Raw genomic sequence first — 18,306 nt, 5'->3', positions numbered from 1 at the left:
TCCAGGTCTTTAGTGCAGCCTCTGGTTCTCTTTAGACCTGAGAGGACAAGATGATTGAACTTGACAAATAGGGAAATGACTGAGGCCACAATGAACTTGAGAACTGTCAGCAAGAGATAAGAGCTAGATGGAGTTGTTCATGCAGCCTCAGAAGCTTGGATTACCTCAGAAATTAGGTCATTTGGGGTCTAATGGACATTTATTGAGCACTTAGTATTAGGTACCAGGTACTATATTAAGTGTTGGCCTCATGTGAACAGTGAAGAGAACAAGCTCTGTTGAGGGAAAGAGCTGGCCTGATATGCAAATTAACAAGGAAATTAGACAATATGCTAAATTTTTATTAGTGTTACTGGTGGGTAAAGCAGAGAAAGGTGGTAAGTAGGCAGGGTGTAGTGTGCGGAGGAGGGTGTGATGAATGTTAGATCAGATGGTCAACAGACAAAATTGTTTGAGCAAAGCACTTCAGAAGCATTTCTACATTGTAGGAAAATTTCCCTCTCCAAATGTGATGTTGCCCCCAGCTTCAGTTGGAATTGGAGATTGACCTCGTATAGCTCTATCTTATAATACCAAGCCACAATTGAAGATTTTATTAAATATATTCAGAGAAAAATACACAAACTTTTAGTAACATATTCTAGGAGAAAATTCCATGGCAATGGGGCTATGCTTCATCCATAATATGCAAAATATATATTCCTATTTTCTTTAGTATATTGTAATGATATCTCATAAACTTGTTGATGGCATTTGTCTTATTGAGATACAATAGAGACATTTAACTTACAATTCTTTCTTGTCTCTCACAGCTTTCTATCAGAAACAAGTCATGCAACGACAGATGGAACTATTCCAGAAGGAATATTTATAAAGAATCTGAATTTGAAACTGTTCTGACAGGCCAGCACAAAGGCCAAAGTTGTCAAGGTAAAAGTCATTCAAAAATACATCTGAATTCTCCCTTTGGTGTTTTTATAAATCAATAAAAGAATTGCACAGGGGAGATCTCTCCTAGACAGCAGTTCCTGCAAAGAGGAGGTTTAAGGATCATCAGCTGGAGGTGAGCTGAGAATGTGCTGTGCTTACTCAAGAGTGAATGATCTTTTACATTCATTAATATGCTGTGGTGCTGGCAAAGGGGACACAAGTCTCACTGCAGTCAGCACTGGGTGAATAAAATCCTGCACCCACAGTGCTAGCCACACCTTCCCCTGTTTATGCTGTGCATTTACTTGCTCAACACCTGTTCTTACAGTCCTGTATGTCCCCTGGGGTCAGGGAGTATAGCTTTGTTATTTAATACTTTATCTCCAGGATCCAGAAGAAGTACGCATGAAAATAGTGTAGTTTATTATTCAGAATATTGTCAATTTGGCAACCTCACTAGGTTTTTCTGTGTATTGATAATTGCAGTGTTCATATGTACTGGATATAAAGTTCAAATCCTTTACAGGTGGAAATTGATTTATTCGTCTTCATTAACAACCATGAGAGTGAAGCAGATGAGAGAACTGATGTTCAGGGAGATTCAAAATGTTGTCAGGGCTAATACAGAGCAGGAGTTAAAAGTCAGAGCCAGGCATTTCCCCAAAATGCCAGTAAGGGACTCTGAAGAAAATTGTACATGAAATGTTTGAAAGAAATAGGTTCATTACACTAAAAGCAAGTAAGTAATTTTCCACAGAGATGACATGATAATTTGGGTTAAAGTTTAGAGTGGTTTCCATGTAAAATGGAAAGTACCAAATGTAATGACTATAGTTCAGAAAGTCCCTTCTGCAAGGTGTGAGCCTACACCCTGATCTCCCAGTACTGAGCAGTTTCTGATGCACTGAGGTATCTTCTTTAACTAACAAAAACAATTTCTAATTTGGATGACAAGTTATTACAATGTCTCTAAGTGGCTTAAAGAATCTTAAATTATTACATTGGATCTTTGCAATTGGCATTAATGTTATTCTCCTAGTTTCCTCTCTTGTTGCTAAGATTAAATGCCTTGAAGTAAATATTCAGAAACAGTTAACTGGGTTACAGTTTGAGGTTACAGTCCATCAGGGCAAAAGCTAGAAGCAGCTAGTGTCATCACATCTACAGTCAAGAGCGTGAATGCTAGCATGCGCCTTGCCTCCTCTCTACGCTTACACAGTCAAGGACCAAATGTAGGGAATGGTCCTACCCTCAGTGGCTAGGCTTCCCCCTCAGTTAATACAACCCTCCACAGACATGTCCCTGGTCAGCCTGATGTAGAGACACTCTAATCGTGACTCTGTTCCCAATTGTGTCAGGTGGGCAACAACTTTGACCTATAGACTTATACAGTGATAAATAGGTACTGTACTATTATCAATTTTATGACAATTTGTTATGAAATAAATGAAAATCTAATAAAATAAAAGTGCAGGGGTAGACTGCTCTTGCATTTCAATATTTAAATGATTATACTTAGAAAGTGCCAATTCTAGGTGTCTCACAGTTACTATAAAATTTCCAATTCTTTCACCGGAAAGAGCATAGACAGGCTCCTGGGCACTCTGTCTACTAGTGTCAGAGCTAGAACTGATCCCGATAGCCTGGTTCAAACTCTTTGACCTTATCAGTCTGCTCTGGTAGGTAATTTAATTTTCTCAGCTCTGCTACAAAGTCCAGAGTGTAGAAATAAAAGATTCTCACAGGAAATAGCCTATGGAAGGCACTTTCTATGCAATCTGACTGAACCATTGAGTAGTATGATGAATCAGAAATTTCCTGACTACTAGCAAGTTTCCAAGCACAAAACTAACACTACAGTCTGTGTTATTTAGGGACACCCAGTCTCATCACTGGAGAAATAAATAACAAACAACATTCTCACCCGTGGTCAGAGAGAAAAGGTAGGACACAGGTCAGAGATGTACAAGATGGGTGGTTGTGGAAGGAGGCTAGTTTTAACTACAAAAAATTGCAGGCCAGTCTGGAAATCATAATTTCAACCCTTGCACTTCTACATGGATTAGTCCTTCCTACACTCTCTCTTGTTAGCCTGACCTTCAGCCAATAACAGGTCGGTTTCAGCCTCAAGGGAGAAAGACTTCTAGTTAATTTTGATACCAATATTCTAATTTTTACTTTTTATTTATAGTTGTGATTTATTACTTCTTTAAAAATAAACTTGAGATACTTAAATATTGGAAGTTAAGTTTTAAATTTTGTTAGGCAGAAAAATGCCCCCAGTGATACCTAGATTTCAACTTCTAGAACCCAAAAACCTGTTACCTTCGCTGCAAAAGTGATGAGGATAGAAGCAGAAACCTTGAGGTTGTTTTGTTTTGTTTGAGTGGATGCAAGTTAACCACCTGTGTCCTTAAAGGCAGAGACTCTTCTCAGCTGTGGTCAGAGGAAGAAAGGACAGAAGGTGAAAGACTGACCATGCTTCTGTGAAGAGGGGAAGCAATACCTAACACAACTGGTTAATGCAACCATTAACTACCTGCTGTTTAACTCTTTCCCTATAAGCTGATTACATACTTGGGGGTACTCAAAATCTCTTCTGAAAAGAAATAAGGGCTAATAAATTACAGAAAATGTGTCTATTCCACATTATGGGATGGCACTTTAATCTGCAGATCAACAGTGAGAGATGTGTACATTGCCAGTAAATACATACCAGATTCAATAAATGTGGCTTGTTCTCTCATAACATTAGTCACTCAATTTTCCTCAACTAATGAGGCAAATGAATGTCAACTGATCTTAAATTCAAATGGGGAATAACCTAGAAATAAGCTTTCTTTTTCTATTTTTAACACTTTTTCAAAATTCTTGGGGGAGAATTCATTTATCTTGAGCACATGTATTTCACTGCTAATGCCACTGAAATAACACCTGAGGGCAGATGTGGAAATGGCAAGCTGTGACTTATAGTAGCTTTGGAGAAGAGGGATAGCCAGGTGTCCAAGATATCTGCCGTCTAACAGACTAGAAAGGACATGAGGACACCAATCTGACTCACCAGTACAAGTGCCAGGCCTCACTCAGATGCCACAGGACACAAAGAGAAAAAAATCTTTTCTACTATGAAACAGTCAGCTCATTTCCACCTAATTTGACAAACAAAATGTCATCCATTGTCCCAGAGTACTGTGACTGATGGGCGCCCTTAGGAAAACTGCCTGTGTGCTAAGGACTGAACTTCTCACATGATATAAAGCAGGCCCTAGAAAATGCACTGTTGCTGAGGAGAAGAGAGTAAAGCACTCTTTTCCTGTCATTTTAGTGTGTGTTGCCACTGACCACATCAGATCTCACTGAAGTTCTTTGGTATTTGTCTTACAACAGAGCTAACAGTAGCTGAATTCCATACTCTGACGAACTAGTTGGTAATAATATGGATTTGTTGTGAGAATATTAAAGAGGAGCTATGTCTGGATTTTTTCAGTCAGTTGGACTTTGTAAATGTGTTTTCATATCCCTTTCTTCCTCCTAACAATCTGGCAGTTACTGAGAGAATCCCAACACACACACACACACACACACACACACACACACACACAATTCATGCACACATGCACATAGTTGTGTATGCATTTTTAATAGACTTCATTATTCTCTAATAATAACGCCAATATTGTTTATATTATATCTTTAAAGGAAATAATTCATTTGAGTCAACAGTAGCAGGGTCTTCTCATGACTGTTAACAATGAATCCTTTTGAAAACTGAAATTCTGCTTGCCTGGATTGCCTCTTGCCCTTGGCCTGTGTAAGTCATTGGTGGCTTCAGAAGTCATGCTCTCTGTCTTGACCTGGGAGAAACCTGACCCAATTATGTTTTTCTCTTTAAGCAAGAAGTTGGAAAATAATGATATGATAGTGTACAATTAGAGTCATGGTGTCATTTATGTTAATTTCTTATTGCCACATGATTTCTCAACTTAGGGATAAAGAGATGGTTAGGATCATGTACTATTCCAGCAGAAGACATGGATTCAATTCCCAGTATCCTTTAGGCAGCTCACAACAGCCTTTAACTCCAGCTCCAATGGCTCTAACATGCCGCTGACACAAAAATTAATAATGAAATATTTAAAATAAATTTACCTATACAGCAAAGTTTATTTTTAAGAGACAACACAAGCATTTGGATCTACATTCTATTCTTTGATAGTTCTATTTACGGCATTTTGAAGTATTGAAAACCTTTTGAAGTAAAATTAAAACTTTAAAGATGGTTTTTAGAGAGACATTTTATATTAACACTCTATAATCCCAATAAAACTCATGTCCTTATTCTTTCTCGTTTTAGTGTAAGTCAATAACTCTGATTTCAATGGGAATTAAATAATAGATAAACTCTACCTTTATAAACTATTAGCACCATCATAAAAGGAGGTAAATTCACAGCTATTGCTAGCTGGACTGTTATGAGATCATTGTTTAACTTTGTTGGCTCATCATAATTGATTTACTACTGAGATATCATGAATGTTCCCAAGTTGCCATTGGCCTTTTTAAAAAATGCACAATTAAGTTAGTTCTGTGGTTCAATTATATTTGTCAGTTTTATTTTTTATTTTGAAGTACCCTAGAGGGAATGATTTTATTTAGACACCAAAAAGAATAGCCTTGTTTCTCTTTGTCATTTTTCTAATTTCTCAAAATCTCAACCAAGAGAGAAGTAACCTTGGCTGGGCTATGTCTGTTGGTCAAGTGCACAAGGGCCTGAGTTTGAAGCCCAAAGCACATGTGATGGGGGAAGTCCTGTGTATATGTCAATAAAGCACTGTTGGCCAATAGGGAACCAAGATAGGTGGGACTAGGAGTCCAGAAGGACTCTGGGAAAGAGAAACACAGAGAGTCAAGATATAACACCATGGGGTAAGAAGCCCAGAAACCTCTCCAGTAAGAGAAATACTTAGATTAGCAATTATGTGATAAATACTTAAGTCAGAGCTAGCCAGTAAGAAACAAGCAAGGCCAACAGCTTCATAATTAATATAGCCTCCTGTGTGTTTATTTGGGACTGATGCGGCTCTGGAACCAGGCTGGCTGGAAGGCTTCTCTTTACATAATGGTGTAAGAAGTGGGATTGTAAGGTATACCAGTTACATGTTTTATATTATAATATTGGAAAAACTGTTCCAATTTACTGGAGACGTATGCTGGAGCATTGTCAGTTTTTATTGTTTTAGGTATACCCATAACAGCCATCACCTCTAAAAGGTGTGTAATAACAGAATCAGCTTTTTCAGAGCTGAGGGCAGTAACCCATTGGAAGCCTGAGAATATGTCTATGGTATGGTGTACATATTTCAAACTGCCAAACTCTGGGAAGTGAAATACATCCATTTGCAAAAGTTCATTTCTGTGAATACCTTTAGGATTACAACCTGCTGGTAATGGAGTTTGATTGTAGAATGAGCAAGTGGGGCAATTTCTTACTATTTCTTTGGCTTGTTGCCAGGTGATAGAAAAATCCTTCTTTAAACCTTTGCTGTTAACATGGTGTTTCTTACGAAATTCTGAAGCTTCCAACACATTACCTATTAATAAACGATCAATTTCATCATTGCCTTGTGCCAGAGGACCTGGCAGACCTGTATGGGATCTGATCTCTCATATATATATATATATATATATATATATATATATATATATATGAGATTCCTGTTTCTGATGGTTTTCTGTAATTGTAAAAACAATGACATTAATTCTGTACTATCAGGAACAAATTCTGTGGTCTCAATGTGCAAGACAATTCTCTCTGCATACTGAGAATCTGTGACTGGAAGATTCTACGAGACTTTCTACAGGACACAGAAAAATGACTGACAGACTGCCAATGCAGATGGACAGTTTGAAATTTCCTGCTTTGCTGAGAAGTCTTCTGGACATATTGTGGCCTTATGGGCTGAAGATGGATGTCCCGACATTACAGAGGAACTTCGGGTGACTGTTCAGGTAGCAATATGTCTCTGTCAATCCTAGTGTTTATATATTATCCTTCTGTGGTCTTTGATGGAGTTGAAGACAGATAGTTATAATTATAGTTTTCCTTAGTTATGATAAAAGATAAGCTACATATAGAACTTTGGACTCACAAGGATAGGATGGATGATATTTTCTTTAAATCTTGCTAAAATATTGTAACTGTGTTCTTACTTGATAACTGTTCTGTTATATATATAATTTGACTTTGTTAAAGTTAAGACCTTTCTTTTTGTTTAGACAGAAAAGAGGAGATGATGGGGGAAGTCCTGCGTATATGTCAATAAAGCACTGTTGACCAATAGGGAACCAAGATAGGTGGGACTAGGAGTCCAGAAGGACTCTGGGAAAGAGAAACACAGAGAGTCAAGATATAACACCATGGGGTAAGAAGCCCAGAAACCTCTCCGGTAAGAGAAATACTTAGATTAGCAATTATGTGATAAATACTTAAGTCAGAGCTAGCCAGTAAGAAACAAGCAAGGCCAACAGCTTCATAATTAATATAGCCTCCTGTGTGTTTATTTGGGACTGATGCGGCTCTGGAAACAGGCTGGCAGGAAGGCTTCTCTTTACACACATGTAAAACTATCAAAGCTCCCTTGTTCTGTGAAGGCAGAGCCAGATGGATCCTAAGGGTGCACTAGTCAAACAGCTTAACCTACTTGGTGAGCTTCCAGTGTGTGACAGCTCCTGTTTCATTAAAAGGAGGTTCTGAGGAGTGACATCTGTGGTAGTGTGAATGTTGTTGGACCCCATAGGCTCATAGGAAGTGGACACTATTAGGAGGTGTGGCCTTGTTAAAGGAAGGCTGTCACTTTGCAGACAGATTCTGAGGTCTGTTATACTTAAGTTATACCTAGTTCAGAACACTTCCTGTTGCCTGCTGGTCAAGATGTAGGACTCTTGGCTCCTTCTCCAGTACCATATCTGCCTGTAAGCCACCATGTTACACCATGATGATAATGAACAAAACCTCGGAAAATGTAAGCCATCCAATTAAATGTTTTTCTTTTATGAGGACCATACTGTGGCCATGGTAGCTCCTCAAAGCAATAGAAACCCTAGCTAAGGCAGAAGTTGGTACCAGGAAATGGGGTATTTCTATGATAGACCTGACCATGATTTTGTTTGACAGATTATGGACCTAGAGACTATGACTTGGAAAAACAATTCAATGCTTTAAGTTTTGCTTAGTGGCCAATACAAGTAGGAGCAAGGAAAACAGTGAGGCTGAGAGTGTGACTTCATAAATTGTGGGGCCTGGCTTAAGATATTTCAGAGAAAAATATTAATATGTGGTCTAGAGACTGTTCTTGTGATATTTTGCTGAAAAACATTGCTGCTTTTTGCCTGGGTTCCGAGTCTGCCTTAGGCTAAAGTGAAAAAATTTGGATTAGTTCTCTTGGTGAAGAAAATCTCAAAGCAGTCTGGTACAGATACTCTCATGTGATTACTAGTATTCATTCTTATAAGAGTCATAATGAAAAGATAAGCTGAGGAAAGAAAAATATAAAATGCACAATTTGAGGAGAAAAAGTGCACCAGGACGTGAAACACAACTAAGTCCTGTATTCGTGGAAATAAACAGATTAAGAAATGGAATAAAGAGAGTACTGACTTCAGGGCAAGATACCACCCTGTTAAGTTTCCAACTTGTGGAAAGGAATTAAAGTAAAATTTAGAGCATTTGGAAGGCAGAGGAGAGGCTGGTGGATCTCTGAGTTTGAGGCCAGCCTGGTCGAAAGAGCAAGATCCCAAACAACCAATCTTAGACAGTGAAGGAAACCATCAAAAAAAAAGGCTGGTAAAGATATAATTGAGTTCAAGACCAGCCTGGTCTACAGATCCAGTTTTAAGACAACCAAGCTTAAATGGTGAAGAAAACAATAAAAAAGAAAGCTGATGAAGATGTAATTGGATGAGGAGGCCATGTGCCAGCCCCAGTAAACAGCAGAACTTGGCAGCTTTTGCCTCATGGTTCTGGCTTTAGAGTCAAGGGCAGAAGAAAGGGTTATGGAATTTTGCTCTGTAACTAAGGAAAGATGCTGAGGCCAGGCATGTGTCGGTGGCATCTCTGAATGGAGACCCAGAGGGGCCATAGTGTGAGCTGTGAAGTTGAATCCTGGATTACTTTGAAGACCCCAAGATGTTTGAGGTGCCAGAGCAGTGGGATAACTGCTGAGGAGAGCTGCGAACAGGGAGTGGAACCAGCCCTAGAGAAAGAAGTGCGTTGCTGTCAACAAAGCTGAAAGGAGTTGGAGGTCTGAAGACATTCCGACATGGAGATGCAGAGTTGGGAGTTTGCCAAGCTGTATTTAAATCTTGTTTTGGTTCAGTATTTCCTCACTAGGCTTCTTTTCCTGTGTTTTGGAATGGCACTGTACAATCAGTGTCATTATATATTTGAAGTATGTGATATGTTGTTTGATTTTGATTTTATAGGGGATCGCAGATAAGAGATTACATGAATCTTAGAAGAGACTTTGAACTGAGTACTTTAAAACAATGTTGAGACTGTGAGAGACATGGATACTTTTGAAGTTCCATTGAATGCATTTTGCATTATGATATGGTTACAAGATTTTGAAGGCCAGAGAGTGGTAGTTTGAATGTAATTGGCCCCCATAATCTCCTAATGAGAAGCACTATTAGGAAATGTGGCCTTGTTGAAGCAGGTGTGACATTGGAAGAATGAGTGTCACCATGAGGATAGGAGTTTCCTATCCTCAAGCTATGCCTAGTGCAGACATTTTCCTGGTGATAGTCAAGTTATAAGACTCTCTGCTCCTTCTCCAGTACCACATCTGCCTGCAAGCCACCATGACATACCATGACAATAATGGACTAAATCTCTGAAAATGTAAGCCACCCCAATTAAATGTTTTCCCTTTACAAGAATTGCCATGATCATGGAACCCAAACTAAGACAATATCCAAGTTTGGCCTCTGGCTTCCACATAGACCTGCATGCATACACACACACACACACACACACACACACACACACACACACACACACACACACACACAATCCTTCTCAGGATTGACATCTAGTGACTTTAGTCATGTCGAATTCTGGTAGTATTTCCATTAGAACAGTGCATTTTTTTCCTTGCACACTGAGTCCTCCTGGTTCTGACAGAGAGTAGATTCTTTATATTAGAAGTAACACTCTAGGAACCAAGGCAGACAGGCTTTACCACTGGAGTGCTGTCATCCCTTTCATACTGATTATAACCAGTTTTTACTCAGACACAAGGCAAGTACTTCCACCAATGTTATTCCTTTGCATGTCTCAAATTGTTAAGGTTCTTTCCCTAGCATGTTACACTGAAAAAATATTTCAACCACAAATCTCTTGCTCGAGTTTGGAACATCTAAGTATTCTTCAACTGTTCCTTCCTAGAAGACAAAAAACACCCTAAATGAAACTGATATTACAGGAGCCATGAAACTAGATGTGCTGCAGTTGCTGAAATTTCTTTCATCATTATTACTATTGCTATTATTATTTAAATTACTATTATTGCTTTTAATATTTACTTCACACACCATCATTACCAGGCTGACCTGCTTTGTGGATTCCAAAGGTAACACACAGAGATGTGTGACTCGGAAGATGACCATTCTGACGCTGCGCTGTGATGAGAGCCTTCTGGCCCTCAGACTCTTGGTCTTTACTGCACTGGCATGCGTTTGCTTTTCATGTGGAAAAAACACTAATTTGAAAATTCACAAATTCCTGAAAAGAATTGAAAGCACCTTAGAAACAGACATCCTGAGTGTGTTGATCTTAATAGTAACAGGCCACAAGGGGACAGGACAGATGGGGTTTCCAATGACATTCCATTTGACCAGTACAAAGGCAGTGCAAGGATGATACTCACTGCCAGTTTTCTACTTATGCTCATGGTTACTTTTGAGAAGTTTTCCATCCAAAAAAAGAAGAGCATTTTCCATGTAACCATTGATGTTAACTCTACACAATTGTCTACTCTGTCTTTGATACCCAAGTTCTAAGAACATGTGGAAACAAGGCAACAAGCAGTGTCTGTGCTACAGTTATGGCCCTTCCTGATTTTGTTGTTGAATTTCCTGTTGTCAGCGCCATATCTAAAAGTTGGATAGACTTCCAAAAGCAATTATATTTGAAAGGGTAAAGATTATTCTATGTTAATTTTAATGCAAATACACTTGAAAAAACTGTAATTTGTAATCTTAGTATATTAATTAATGTTACCTTTGCTAATGAGTTTCATAATTAATATTATTGATCCTCTGCCCTGAATAAGTAAAAATAAATGTAGCAGTCTAATTTTCTGAATATGAGCTTTATTCATATGACCCTGAAATTTTGGAAAGATATTAGCATGTTAACCACTTTAATCAGAATTTAATATTTACTTTTCTAGTCATCAAAATCAATCTTGTTTTAAAAATAATAGTATCCATTTCTAATCAAAATTTAGTTTCTACTTTTCTCTTTTTCCTAATCAGTTATGAAAAATCAGATGTTGTTAATTTTGTCATCATGAATTCAATATTTTTATACTTATATAATAGCATTTATATTCCTGAACAACTAATTTAAATTACTATGGACAGAAATGAGTAAAAGATGGCCTGTCAACCAAATCCAACTGCAATCAGTTTTGTGAACAAAACATTGAAATACAGTCATACACTCTCATTTACATATTGTTTAAGTCTGTGCCACTCCACATAGGAAAGAAACTGAAGAAGGGCACATGGTACAAAAAGCTGAAGGTATGTATTATGTGATCTTTTACAAATAAAAACCAAATTGTAGCATATATTCTTGCAAATGACAAAAACTCAAGCAATTTGAATATTTTTGGTAACTGTTCATTTTTTCTTGAGATATAAAATAAGGAAAATAGAACTAAAAAGCAAATGCTTACATAATCCAACATCTAACAAAATAGTACAGACCACAACAATCCTCTAGCCACAATCACAATTAATTCAATAGATTTCATTTTACTAAAGACGTCTTTTTAGTATCATAGGCAGATCATTTGATGAATACTAATTACTTACTCTTTTGAAATATGATTATGACACTATGAGACAGAATGAGATACTGATTTAATGGAATTGATACAATTCCATGTGCCCCAAACATACAGCAACAATAAGTAAGCTACACAAAGCCAAGTATATCTAGTTCTGCTAAAGAAGCTGAATGTTTCTGAAGACTATAAACAAAAATGTAAGACTCATTCATAGAAAAAGTGATAGGTAAAGTAGTTTATAGGAAAGTCATACAATAAAATAATCATCTGTCTCTAACATGCCACTAAATGCTAAAATTTTAGAATTATGCTAAGTCAAAAGACAACAGAGTGGAATTTTATTGAGGGATGAAGACAAATGAAGTCATGATGTTAATGGGGAAGTGGATGAAATAGGAAATCATTATAGTAGGCAAAGTGAGGGGGCTCAGGAAGACACATCTCTGGTTTTCTTTCACATGAAGAAACTAAAAAGTTTGTGTGTGTGTGTGTGAGAGAGAGAGAGATAAAGAGAGAAAGACACAGAGAGAGAGAGAGAGAAAGAGAGAGAGAGAGACAGAGAGAGAGAGAGACAGAGATCTAGAAAAGGGATTGTGGGAAGTGAGAAGGAGAAGGTAATGATGAATAAAAGGATTACTATGTGAGGGGAAGAAGGGAATAAGCCAGAGATAAATCTGAAGCCACATAGGAAGGCAGTGGATGGGGTGGGGCAAATTAGAAGAAAAAAATATGACTAATATATATAAAATACTATATGGAGTCATTTATTTATATGATATCATAAGGCAAAGACATCTCATACTCATTTTCATTAAATATTGTACATTTTGAAGATAATAAATAGACAATATATAAACACTGGAAAGAAAAACACTATTTGTTTCACAAAAAATTCAGTAGCTCACAGAGAAAAGTCTGTATGAATTAATGAAAAATAATCTAATAAAACTGACTTTTAAAAATTAATTTGGATTGCAAGAAATTAGATGAGTACAGATATTAATAACACCCCTATACTGTATGCAAATATAGACTATGCCATGGGTTTTCAGTCATAAATGTTACAAGAATCATAGATAGTATTAGTAACTTTTCTATTGGTGGGTCCAAAATGCCTTATTAACAAAAATTCTTGCTTACAAAATAGAGAAGAAAATAATTTACTACAAAGTGGGAAAGAAATAAAAATTTAAAAATTCATTGAAGTAGAAAAGAAACATCAATAAATATGTGGAAAGAAATTTAGCCTCATTAAGAACTAGAAATAAACAAATGAAAGCAAAAGATTATGCTAGGGAAATCCAACTGGAAAACACTTGGAAATTTGACAAGGTTAAGTCCATCAGGTGTAAAACAATGGGTACTCACACACTGATGGTACAAACGTAAGTTGGAGGACTGCTTTGAAGAGAATCCCAGAAATATCTAACAACAAAGGAACACATTCCTCTGATCCAAATGTCCAACCTCTAGATACACAGTACAGAGGACATCAAGTTCAAGTCTACAAAGGAATCCTGCAACAATGGTCACCAAGGCCCTACGTATAGCAGATGAATTGAAAATGATGCAAGTACCCATCAAGAGATTGAATCAGAGTCTGCTTATTCCTAGTTGTCAAATAAATCATCAAAAGCATATGTAAGTTTTGATAACGAGAGGAAAAGATGCACATAAAATATTTACAGTATATTATTAACAGTTGAGGTCAGTTAATGTTTTTAAAATATAGTAACAATGAAAAGGCAAGCAGAGAATGACAGTTATTTTGAGTACATATGGAGTGTGGCAGATAGAGGATTCAGTATAATCTTCAACTGTTATCATTTTTACCCTAAAGAAATTAAGAAATCTAACATTGAAGCCTTATTGAATGGCAAGAACTTCCTATACTCTCTTCATGTCTTAATGCATTTAAACATGAAGATATTATAATATTTTTACAACTGAATCACTAAAGCACAGAGAATGAAAGGAGCCTGCCCATGTTGGATGGAGGCTACTAAGCTGTTAAGACTGGCTTGGACCCAGATGATATCACCCTGGAATCTGTAACTATAATATCCATCCTCACTTGTCTGCTAACATAGGGACAGTACTAGTATCTGGTAGAATTGGGGTTTAAGTATTTTTAAATTGCATTGATATAATAATTTTTACTATTTACATTTTATTTTTTAAAGGATTATATTATTCCCCTTCCCAGAGAACTTAGCCCCCGCCTTGTAACTTATCCTCTCTGAGACTGTGGATTGTAGCATGGTTATCCTTTACTTTACAGCTAAAGGATACTTTACACTTATGATTGAGTACACTCCATGTTTGTGTTTCTGGATTGAGCTACCTCACTCAGGATGATCTTTTCTAATTCCATTCATTTGCCTTCAAATTTCCCTATGTCATTGTTTTTAACAACTGAGTAATAGTCCATTGTGTAAATGTACCATATTTTCTTTATTCATTCTTTGGTTGAAGGGCATCTAAGTTGTTTCCAAGTTCTGACTATTAGAGGAATGGACTGGAGGAAGACAGAGGAAATGGGAGAAGAGGAGGGTTGAGAAAATGTGATTGGGATGTAAAATAAATGAATAAATTTAATTAATAATGTAAAGATACTCTAAATACTAAACAACAGTACTCATACAAATAAGATTTCCTAATGATTTCATCCTATTTTAAAATCATTAAAAATAAATAATTATTCAAAATTCCCCTCACTTTATAAGTATTTTGGGGCTTTACCATTCCTAATCAGATTGTATTAAAAATAGAGCTCAGTTCTACTCCTAGAATCTACAAAGATGACCCCAGCTGAGATTCCTGGCAATAGTGGGTCATCTTTGTAGATGCTTGGGAAGTTTATACCTGACCCCAAAATGCCCCCCATCAAGACAACTCTTTCACTACTCTCCTCCTCCATCCCCCAACCCAGTTCCTTGTGTTTACAACCCTGCTGTGATGTGAAAACCTCTTTGGTTGTTTGTCTGTGAAAGGAAGCCATTATGGTTACTTGTATATTGTGGGAGGGATAAAGAGGGCATGATAGCAAGTGAAGTCCCTATCTATCTTACATGTGTCGTTACTGATTTATAGTTGACAATATATTTTGAAGATGGTAGGAAAATGAGAAAAATTCAGTAGAAATCATACTTTGGTCTTTCTGCTTTTGAAACAGAAACTCGTCTCCTTAAATTCACTCTGTAGTAGAAATGATTCTGTCCTTCTAGTTCTCCTGCCTCTACCTTCCAAGTATGTGGATTTCAGACAGAAGTTATAACAACTAGTTTATGTAGGGCTGGAGACTGCACCCAGGGTTTTGTCAATGCTAAGAAAGTACTCTACCAACTGAACCCCAATCCCATACATTGACCTTTGAATGTGGAGTTCCTCTAGGGTAGCCACTTGTGACACTGAGCATCTGCAATATGTCCCAGCTCTCTCTTAACCCCACCAACATGTAGGGAAACTGCTGAGGTTCCATAGTGCACCATGTGGCCAACCTGTGATGCCCAGGGCAGACTTTCACCAATATCATGATGGTACATAAGTTCTCACAGCCAGCAAGTGGGTGAGCTACACTAACTATGCTAAGTTCTAACACACACTATTTGGGAATTCTGGAACCAACACCATTTTCCTGGAGGACTCAGCTCAAGGGAACAGTCCCTGTGAGGAAAAGAAGCCACCTTTCCACTGCTCCCTACTTTACCTCCCATCCAGCTAACAGCAATGTCTGAAGCTGGGCTTTGCCTGTTGGTGGGAGATCAGCTTGCCTAAATACCTTTTTTGGTGAACAAGCAGAAACTGTCTACACTGAACCAAATTAGGTAAAAAAGAGAAAGTCATGAGGGCTAAAGATGGTGTATGAGAAGTGCCAGCCCAGAAAACTGGTGTCTGAAAGAGAAGGATGCTGAAAGAGCATACCATCCCTCCTTCTGTTGATGCCTTCATGGAGATCTTTTGGGCAAGCTGACTACATAAGGAAATAGAAATAGCATCCCATGGAAAGGGTGTGAAAATTAACTCCCTTCCTGCAGATAAGCCACAACATGTATTTCACCTATCCAGTCCTCAAAAATGTTCTTTCCATTCTATGCTACCAATGTTTTGAAAATTAGAACAGGGCATTTACTGACCCAGCTAGAGTGGACTGTAAGAGGAAAATAAAAATTTCTTAGAATTCATTATCTGCAAGTCAGGGAGTATCAGCTTTTAATAATGTCCCCAAAGTCCCACAACATACTGAAAACAAGGCTTGGTTCAGAATTTTTGTATGTAAAATAAGTTAGCAAGACTCAAATCCAATACTGTCTACACTACCAATAAAACATACCTATCTTGCTGTGATGTATTTATTTTTTTAGTGCAGAAGTGAGCAAGAGCTCAAGGTACTAAGAATAAATAAGGCTAGACTCAAAGAAAGTGAAGTTTGAAGTCCAAACGTGATTGAGCAAGCTCTGTCTCCTGCTTGTGAGAACTAATATATGGGAAATGTTGATGCATGCTGACTATAAACAAATGCTTCTACTATCCTCATCCAGAAGATGGAGAGAAACTAGGCAGGCATGATTAAAAGGTTCAGATGTTAACCAACCAGCAAGGGCACATGCCCAATTACTATACATATACTTAATTTGGTTTTCTGAGGGGAAAGAACAATTGAAAGAGTGTAGTGTATGTGATTTATTTGAGAAATGCTGCAGGATGCAAAAGAAGGGACAGCTACAAGTGAAGAAGAGAATGAAAAACAGCACTGGAGGGGCAAATTTGTGTCTTCTTTCTCCCTGACTGTTGGTGATTAATAGATATGTAAGGACAGGCAACTCTTAACATTTGCGTGCTGCTTCTTATAACTTCTTTCTCGTAAAGTAGGTATGCCTGTGCAAGTTCTGTGTACATTCATGATAGCATACCATACCATCATTTTGTAAGCTTTGAGATGCTAGATGGTAACCTGGAATGTCCTTTAGTATGTTATACATGCTTGGAAATATGCCAATGGATGCTGAAATGTACTTCTTCAGTATTGTCCGGTTGTGTCTAACAGAGAAGAACTACTGCAGAATTTCACATTGTTTCTTGAAGCTCTGTCCCATTCCACAGTGACACTTACATAATGATGAAGCTGTCACCTCAGTACCCAGCTTTCAGAAGCCACCGTTTCAGTCTTATCTCCCCTGCCCCACCAGAGGCAAGCTCTGTGATGAGGATTAGAGCAGCCGTTTGTCTTGGAGGTGACCTCAGGAAATTGTGGTGAATGTGTGGGGACTTTGAGAAGAAATGGAAGGCAGAAAATTAAGGACCACTCTCAAGCCAGTCACCATCTTGAGCGGTATGGATTGGTTTCATCTTCCCAGGAGAGGGAACTGAGATGAGGAGTCTACCATTGCCACAGTGACTGCTTGATGGCTGCTCCTGAGACAGGAAACATTAAGGCTCCATTCCTTCAGGCTGTCCCATGATGAAGTAGAGTGGAGTCGCGGAGAGCTCTGATGCTGTGTGTAATAAAGTCAGAGGGGATTGGAGCAGACAGCAGCAGTGTCTCCTGCCAAACATTAAATTTCTAAAGTGCTGGATTATCAATACAGATACTTAGCAACACACTCATCTGTTAGATACGCTACATATTTTTACCTTTATGCTTTATATAATGGTAGACGTTTGAATATCTGTGGTATTCATATAAGACAAACATGAAAATACTAAGTGGAACCAGAGAAATGTGTCCTCTCATTTTTAATTTCAGATAATTATTTTCTACCTTAACCCTCACAGCCAATTTATTGGTTTTATTATTTTGACTAGCTGATTCCATGGATTATATTAAACATGAACATTTTTTTTCTCTGTTCCTCTACACTTTCGGAGGGAGGGAGGTGGAGCCTTATGTTTGTATATGGATGAGGAGACCACATGTTTATGTATGTGTGTGCATGTGCACTTATGTGTAACTGCGGAAGTAAAGGTCAGCCCCTGGGGTTGTTCCTTGGGAGCTATTTAACTTGTTTTTGTGAGAAAGACTCTCTCCATGAGACCTTGTGGTTTGGTAATTCAGCTAGGTTGGCATGCCAGTGAGTCCCATAGAGACAAGGGTTCAGCCTCTTACTCAGTTTTTATTATGTGGTGTTAGGGATTGAACTTGAGTCTTCACTCTTGCATAGCAGACACATTACCAAGTGAGATATTTCCCTAGCACATCTTACTCTCTTCTTTACATACATATGGAAAGAGGAAAGATGCATTATTCTCTGTCATGGTTCTTAAACCCAATGATGTTTTGTTTACTATTCCGTATTAGAGT

This window comes from Mesocricetus auratus, unplaced genomic scaffold, assembly GCF_017639785.1.
Source record: "Mesocricetus auratus isolate SY011 unplaced genomic scaffold, BCM_Maur_2.0 Super-Scaffold_100015, whole genome shotgun sequence".
NCBI classification, from domain to species: Eukaryota; Metazoa; Chordata; class Mammalia; order Rodentia; family Cricetidae; genus Mesocricetus; species Mesocricetus auratus.
The sequence above is the reverse complement of the archived record's forward strand: the minus strand, read 5'-3'. Positions refer to the sequence as shown.